The sequence below is a fragment of the Rhinatrema bivittatum genome, chromosome 1 (genome assembly GCF_901001135.1).
Source record: "Rhinatrema bivittatum chromosome 1, aRhiBiv1.1, whole genome shotgun sequence".
Lineage (NCBI taxonomy): Eukaryota > Metazoa > Chordata > Amphibia > Gymnophiona > Rhinatrematidae > Rhinatrema > Rhinatrema bivittatum.
Window position 1 is genome coordinate 723,475,754 of NC_042615.1, and position 8,545 is coordinate 723,484,298.

Below are 8,545 nucleotides of genomic sequence, written 5' to 3' on the forward strand. Positions count from 1 at the left end.
AGCCTACAGCACCTGGTATTCCCAGGCAGTCTCCCATCCAAGTACTAACCAGGCCTAACCCTGCTTAGCTTCCGAGATCAGACGAGATCGGGCGCATTCAGGGTAGTGTGGCCGTAGGCAGTGATGTAGCTTTCCTCTCATCCTCTTAGCCTTTATTTCAGGCTGCTGGTGCCACCTCTCATCTTACTGTAGGCTAGCTCCTCCCAATTCCTAGTACTGTTTTCACTTGCATTTACTTCTCCAGTGGCACTTCCTTCCCCCTGCTTTCTGAACAGACTGCCTCTGCCTTTTCCCTGCACAGACTCAAACCAACCTACAAAATACAGTGATCTGCATTATTCATCAGCCTTATTCATTGGGCCCTGCTCTCCTGGGCATGTGCAATTAATAGCAGTGGCTATTCCCTAATTAAACTTGATTAATAGCCGTTAATGGACTTTTCCCGTCGATAGCAGTGCTGAATTAGCCATGCTGTCATGGGATCTGTCAAAGCAGAGATCAGAGCTTTGCTCTCTGCAGCTGCGCCTCTGTTCCCATGCAGTAAAGTAACGGAATCTCCTCAGTCTGTTCCTTCCGTGCGCGGGATCGCAGGCGGAGCTGTTCTCCTCAGTTTAAAAAAAAAATGTCAAAATTGGGGGTTTAAACCCTGTAATTGCGGCAAGGTAATGTCGGTCACGGATGGCCACAACCGATGTTACCGATGCCTAGGACCAGATCACAATTGGAAATATTGTGAATTTTGTTCGAGGATGTCACCCAGAGCACTGAAGCAACGAGCCTACAGGCTTCAGGAACTTTTTGCTTCACCGGAGCCATCGGAGGCTCATTCGTCGCCTGGCCCTGTGATTTTACCGGCTCCCTCAAAAAAGAGGGCATCATCATGGGATCCTCAATCCTCCAATCTTGGAGGTAAGGATATGGCAAGTCGGCAAAGGCCATCGGATTTTCAAAAATCCATAGAGCCAGAATTGCCGGCGCAGGACACACTGGCGCCAAAATTCTCGGTGCCTAAAACTTCTGCGCCTAAGCTGCCTTCTGCGCATAAAACAGTGTCGGCGCATAACACTTCTGCGCCTGAGCAAGTATCACCGAAGGACCCTGCACGCAAGGTGCCGAAGACGTCTGTGCACACGACCAAGGAAAATTCTGCGCGCACGGCGCCGTCCACATCTGCGCACGAGTCTAAATCAGCGCACAAGACACATGAGCACCCATCTCATGTACTACATCATGAGCTGAAACAACAATGTGCCTCACAAATGTCTTCTTCCTCCTCTCCATCAGTAACTTCACCTCGTTCGGGTACTTCTTTCTTTGAGAGCTACTTCGACAGAGTTTACAATAAAACGTAGAACGCGATCTCCGTCTTCACGTAGTACTCCTACAGACTCGTCGTCACACTATTATCATAAGCACTCACGACATTCCCACCACAAAAAGTCGGCAAAGAGGAGTGCAACATGGGAAGTAAGCTCTTCAACTTCTAAATCATCTCATGTACCAACTACAAATACCTTCTCCCACAGAGAAGGTAATACAAGTTGCTTCCTCTAACGCTTTTACAGCTTCAGAGGATTCGATGGACATAATACGCGACAAAAAACAGAGAGACCATGAAGTATCTAGTACTTTACCTTAGAACACTCCAATGCAACCTAAAGCATGTGAGTCACAAAAACTAGATGATCATACAATAATGCCCCCTCGTACAAAAGAGGCATTTTATCAATTGTCTCAATCCTTAGCAGGATTTTATGAAACTCTTCAGTCATCATTCAAAATGACTAATATTGCCTCTGTCAGTTCTCCCGAACATAAAACACAGACTACTAGAGAACCGTCTGTGGAACCTCAAACATCTTCCACAACAAACCGACCAACTTCACCAAATTATAAACAGGATACATCTTTTGATTCTCCTTCACCACCAACATCCCCATCATCATCTACGGGATTCCCATTGGATCCGCAGAAACAACCTCAGGAGCCGTATTCTCCTCCAGAAGACCTTACATACCCAAAATTTCTAGAAAAATTGGGTACAATACTGCATCTAGAGGTCATAAAAGAGACAGACCCTAGGTCAGAAACACTTGGTCTCCTAAAGATTTTCGATATTCCAGGAGAACCAACATCTCTTCCACCACAAGAGCTCCTGCATTCAGTCTTACAGAAATCCTGGGAAACACCTTACGCAATCTCAGCGGTATCCAGGAAAACAGACATAAAATTCCGTATGAGGAAAACATCACCGTACTCTATACCACAATTATCTCATGCTTCAATTATAGTAGAGTCGACGATGCAAAGATTTAAAAAAATGAAGTCGCATTCCTCATACCCACCAGGCAAAGACAATAAATATTTAGATGAGCTTGGCAGGAAAATATAACTCAATGTTGAATGCCCGAATTATGCACCATCAATTCTACATGGTACAATACCTATATGAGTGCATACAAGCTATAAAAGGTATGCTTGCCTCGACTGCGGATCAAATACCTCCACCTCTTCATGACATGGAGGAGTGCTCTCAACACCTTTTGAGGTCAATTTATGAAGCATATGAAACATCTTCCAGGGCATCTGCATCAGCCATTGTAGCCCGCAGAATGGCATGGTTACGCTCAAGTTCGGTATGTGAAGATTTACACGGGAAACTAACAAACCTTCCATGTACAGGGGATAACCTGTTCGGAGAACGATTCCAGGACACAGTGGACAAACTGAAGGAGGAGGCTCTAGCAGTACAATCATTAACATCACATCCTCACTATTTGACCACACATCGTTATAGTGACTTTACTCGCCGGCAATCATATGCCAGGAGACCCTACAGATCTTACCAGTCCTTTCGTATGCAGCCTTACCCTGCTTATCAATATCCTCCTCCACAACAGAATACCTCAAACCAACGTAGAGGTAAACCATGTAACCAGAGACAGCAGGCACAGCAGCCCGCTACTGCAGTAAAATCGACTCCATCTTTTTAGTTACCCAGCCACCACCACAACATCAAGCACCACCCGGCAGGATTCATTCTTGCCTGGCAGCCTGGGAGAGAATAACACCCGATAAATGGGTTTTGGAGATAATACGTCACGGTTACCAACTCCAATTTGTCACCAAACCCATATTACCTCATCTTTCCACTCTCAAGATTCAAAGCTTCAAAGCTTTCAACCACAATTGGGGGAGGAAATTTCTTTGCTTCACAAACAACAAGTGATACAAGAAGTATCCCCGGGGACACAATCACAAGGATTTTATTCCCCATACTTCCTCATACCCAAGAAATCGGGTGGACTTCGTCCCATCCTAGACCTAAGAGAATTGAACAAATTTCTCACCAAAGAGAAATTCAAAATGGTGTCGTTGAAATCAATCCTTCCTCTGATTCAAACCAACAATTGGATGTGTTCCATCGACCTGAAGGATGCTTACACACACATCCCAATCCATCCATCCTCGTGGCGTTACCTATGCTTTCGCTACAGACATCAACATTACCAGTACAAAGTTCTCCCCTTTGCACTATCGGCTGCACCCAGGGTTTTCACCAAATGCATGGTAGTGGTGGTGGCTCATCTCAAACAGGGTATAACCATCTTTCCATATCTGGACGATTGGCTCATAATTGCCCCAACTCCAAATATCTTACTAGATCACCTCCATCGGGTGATATAATGCTTACAGGAATTAGGATTAGTGATCAATTTTCAGAAATCACACCTACAACCAAATGCATGGTAGTGGTGGTGGCTCATCTCAAACAGGGTATAACCATCTTTCCATATCTGGACGATTGGCTCATAATTGCCCCAACTCCAAATATCTTACTAGATCACCTCCATCGGGTGATATAATGCTTACAGGAATTAGGATTAGTGATCAATTTTCAGAAATCACACCTACAACCAACACAACAGTTAAAGTTCATAGGAGCATGCCTGGACACTACTTGCAAGAGGGCATACCTACCAAACGACAGAATACCACAATTCCATCACCTTCTACATACCTTGAACCATACTCGGACACCTTCAGCGAGACAGGTTTTAGTAGTCCTAGGCCACATGGTGGCGGCTGTTTTCACGGTTCCAAACACCAGGCTACACATGAGATGCCTGCAATGGGGACTAAAACGCCAATGGAAACACTCACAACCATTGACACAGAAGTTATCTTTGACCACCGAAATGAAAAAAGATATAACATGGTGGCTCCTAAACTCCACCCTGTCCAAGGGAGCATTGTTCAGTTCCCCTCCTCACAATGCAGTCTTAACCACAGATGTGTCTCGCAAGGGATGGGGTGCACACCTCGAGATTTACGAAACACAAGGGTTATGGACAATCTCTGAACAAAACCTACAAATAAATTTATTGGAACTCAGAGCGATTTGGAATGCATTACAAGTGCTCCAAGTCTACCTGAAAGGACGCAGGGTCATGATCTACACAGACAATCAAGTGGCGATGTTTTACATCAACAAACAAGGAGGGTCCGGTTCATGGTCCCTCTGCAAGGAGACCCTGATAATCTTCGAACACGCTCACAGAAATTGCATACATCTGCAAGCAACTTACCTACCAGGAGTGGCAAATACAAGAGCGGATAGGCTAAGCCGCATCTTTCATCCTCATGAATGGGCACTCGATGCAGAAATAGCCCAAAGCATATTCATGCAGTGGGGGACGCCTTCAATAGATCTCTTTGCAACAGAGATCAATGCGCAAGTTCCCAAATTCTGCTCGATAAGACCAAGCCAATTCAGGATCGCTCAAGATGCCTTCCTCATCCCGTGGACGACAGGCCTCCTGTACGCCTTTCCTCCCATACCACTCATAACAAGGACAATTCAAAAGTGCATAGCAAACGCTCAACTGATACTCATCACCCCGGCCTGGCCGAAGCAACCATGGTACAGTTTCCTTCTCCGACTATCCATCATAGATCCAATTCATTTACCAAATCACCAAGATCTTCTCTGCCAAGATCAAGGAACGCTTCTACACCTGCTACACTCATCTCTCCACTTGACAGCGTGGAGATTGAAAGGCTCCTTTTAACAGAACAAGGAGTTTCCACTTTGGCACAATTCATTTTGTTAGAATCCAGGAAACTATCAACGAGGAAAAATTATAGCTATAAATGGAAACGTTACTCGACCTGGTGGTGTGTTCCACGCCCATGGCCGTCCATGGGCATGGCCCCCTACCTCCACCACGGCGGCGTCCCGCTGCAGTAACTCCTGATTAATTCCCCCGGGCCGGTGCCCGTCACTCCGGTGCTGGTCCGCAGTCTGGCCGCCAGGTAGGGAGCCGTCCCTGCTCCTCCCTTGCGGCGTTCTGCTGGCTTTCCTCCGTGGAGGAAATCCAAGATGGCCACCGCCATCTTTAGGCACGAGGCCACGCCCCCTTGTTTGATTTAAAGGGACCTGATCCCTTTAATGATACTCACCCGCTTCCAATGATCCAGAGCAGAGGAAGTATATAAGGAGGCTTCCTCTGCTCATTCCTTGACTTGGCAACGTCCTATGTTGGTCAGGTCTGCTTGCTTCGGTGAGTTCCAGTGTCTTGATTCCTTGTTCCTGTTCGTCTTGGTGTTCCTGGTTCCTGATTTTCGGATTGGCTAGCGGTGATTCCTGGTATTGACTTTGGATTGGCAAGCGGCGATTCTCTGGTGTGTGACTTCAGACTGGCAAGTGGTGATCCCTCAGTGTGTGACCTCGGACTGGTAAGCGACGACCCTCTGGCACTTGACCTTGGACTTCTTCCTGACCATCGTCTCCAAGGGCCCACCTAAGTCCCAGCGGCCCGGGTCCCTACGGGCTCCTCCCGGGGGGACCGCGGACTTCCAGTGGCGAAGACACACTTCCCTTCCTCCACGTCACGACTCTTCGTCTGCCCCCACAGTCGTCTCTGTCTATAGTGCCAAGGGTCAGCTGGTCACATCTTCTGTTCCTGCCTCACCTCCCGACGGGAGAACCTACGGGTCTTTCTCCAAAGGAATACCATCCTCCTGTCGGCCCAAGGGTTCACAAGCCTGAGCATAACACCTGGTGCACTTCCAAAGGTGTTACCACCATTGGACTGCTCACCTGAGTTGCTCATTGATTATCTTCATACACTATATGCAGCTGGTCTAGCAACATCATGAATCAGAGTTCATCTCAGTGCCATAGGGGCATATCATAGACCAGTTAACAATATTCCTATATCCAATCACCCCTTACTCTCTCGTTTCATTAAGGGGTTAACTCACCTTCGGCCTCCCATCTCTAAGCCTCTAGTTCCATGGAACCTCAACATAGTTCTGGAATAGCTCATGCTTTTCCCGTTTGAACCCATGGACTCTGCACATATTAAATACCTCACATGGAAAGTTGTATTCCTGGTTGCAGTAACATCAGCGCGAAGAGTCAGTGAATTACAGGCCCTGGTCCATTATTCTCCATAATTGCAATTTCATCACCAAAAGGTAGTTCTCCAAACTCACCCATCCTTCCTACCAAAAGTGGTTTCTCAATTCCATCTCAATCAGACCATGGAATTACCCACCTTTTTCCCTAAACCTCATACAAATGATAGGGAGAAAACTACTGCACACACTAGATTGTAAAAGAGCTTTAGCATACTACAAAGAAAGGACAAACTTGGACTCCCGTGTTTCTCAACTCTTTGTCTCATTTGACCCAAAGGCACCTGGATTACCAGTGGCTAAACGCACAATCTCCAGCTGGATAGCGCAGTGCATCAAATTCTGTTACGATAAACAGAAACTACAACTAAATTCAGAGCCTAAAGCTCACCAAGTCAGAGCAGTGGCAGCCTCATTGGCACACCTAAAGAATGTGCAGCCCATAGACATTTGCAAGGCAGCTATATGGTTATCGCTTCATACCTTCACATCTCACTACTTCCTTGATCAACAAGCAACCACTGATGCGAAGATAGGGCAAGCAATCCTGCAATCTCTATTCTCCTGTCCACGGTGACCACCACACTGTCAAAGATCACGTACAAATATATATATCATAAACAACGTGATCGGGAGCTTGGGACTCCCATGACAGCATGGCTAATTCAGCCCTGCTATCAACGGGAAAAAGCAAGTTTGCTTACCGTAAACGGTGTTTCCGTAGATAGCAGTATGAATTAGCCATGCTTACCCGCCCTCCTCCCTGGCAGTCACCATGTCTTCGACTACACTACAGCTTAATCACAGACTGAGGAGATTCCGTTACTTTCCTGCGCGGGAACACACGTGCAGCCGCAGAGAGCAAAGCTCCGATCTCTGCTTTGACAAGCTCCACCTCCCGGACCTGATTGACAGATCCCATGACAGCATGGCTAATTCATCCTGCTATCTACGGAAACACCGTTTACGGTAAGCAAACTTGCTTTCTCCTCCAAGAACTAATCCAAACCTTTTTTGAATCCAGCTACACTAACTGCACTAACCACATCCTCTGGCAACAAATTCCAGAGCTTTATTGTGCGTTGAGTGAAAAAGAATTTTCTCCGATTAGTCTTAAATGTGCAACTTGCTAACTTCATGGAATGCCCCCTAGTCCTTCTATTATTCGAAAGAGTAAATAACCGAGTCACATCTACTCGTTCAAGACCTCTCATGATCTTAAAGACCTCTATCATATCCCCCCCTCAGCCGTCTCTTCTCCAAGCTGAACAGCCCTAACCTCTTTAGACTTTCCTCACAGGGGAGCTGTTCCATCCCCTTTATCATTTTGATTGCCCTTCTCTTTACCTTCTCCATCGCAGCTATATCTTTTTTGAGATGCAGCAACCAGAATTGTACACGGTATTCAAGGTGCGGTCTCACCATGGAGCGATACAGAGGTATTATGACATTTTCCGTTCTATTAATCATTCCCTTCCTAATAATTCCTAACATTCTGTTTGCTTTATTGACTGCTGCAGCTCACTGAGCTGACGATTTTAAAGTATTATCCACTATGATGCCTAGATCTTTTTCCTGGGTGGTAGCTCCTAATATGGAACCTAACATTGTATAACTACAGCAAGGGTTATTTTTCCCTATATGCAACACCTTGCACTTGTCCACATTAAATTTCATCTGCCATTTGGATGCCCAATCTTCCATTCTTGCAAGGTCCTCCTGTAATGTATCACAGTCTGCTTGTGATTTAACTACTCTGAATAATTTTGTATCATCCGCAAATTTGATAACCTCACTTGTCGTATTCCTTTCCAAATCATTTATATATATATATATATATATATATTGAAAAGCACCGGTCCAAGTACAGATCCCTGAGGTACTCCACTGTTTACCCTTTTCCACTGAGAAAACTGACCATTTAATCCTACTCTCTGTTTCCTGTATTTTAACCAATTTGTAATCCACGAAAGGACATCGCCTTCTAGCCCATGACTTTTAGTTTTCGTACAAACCTCTCATGAGGGATTTTGTCAAACGCCTTCTGAAAATCCAAATACACTACCTCTACTGGTTCACCTTTATCCACATGTTTATTAACCCCTTCAAAAAAATGAAGCAG

General features: G+C 45.7%; 1 non-coding gene across 1 annotated transcript; it reads right to left on the reverse strand.

Annotated features, from left to right (window-relative positions):
- Positions 1-119, reverse strand: LOC115082731. Its single transcript, XR_003854237.1, has one exon. It is a non-coding gene; the product is annotated as a 5S ribosomal RNA (ribosomal RNA).
- Positions 120-8,545: the final 8,426 nt, after the last annotated feature.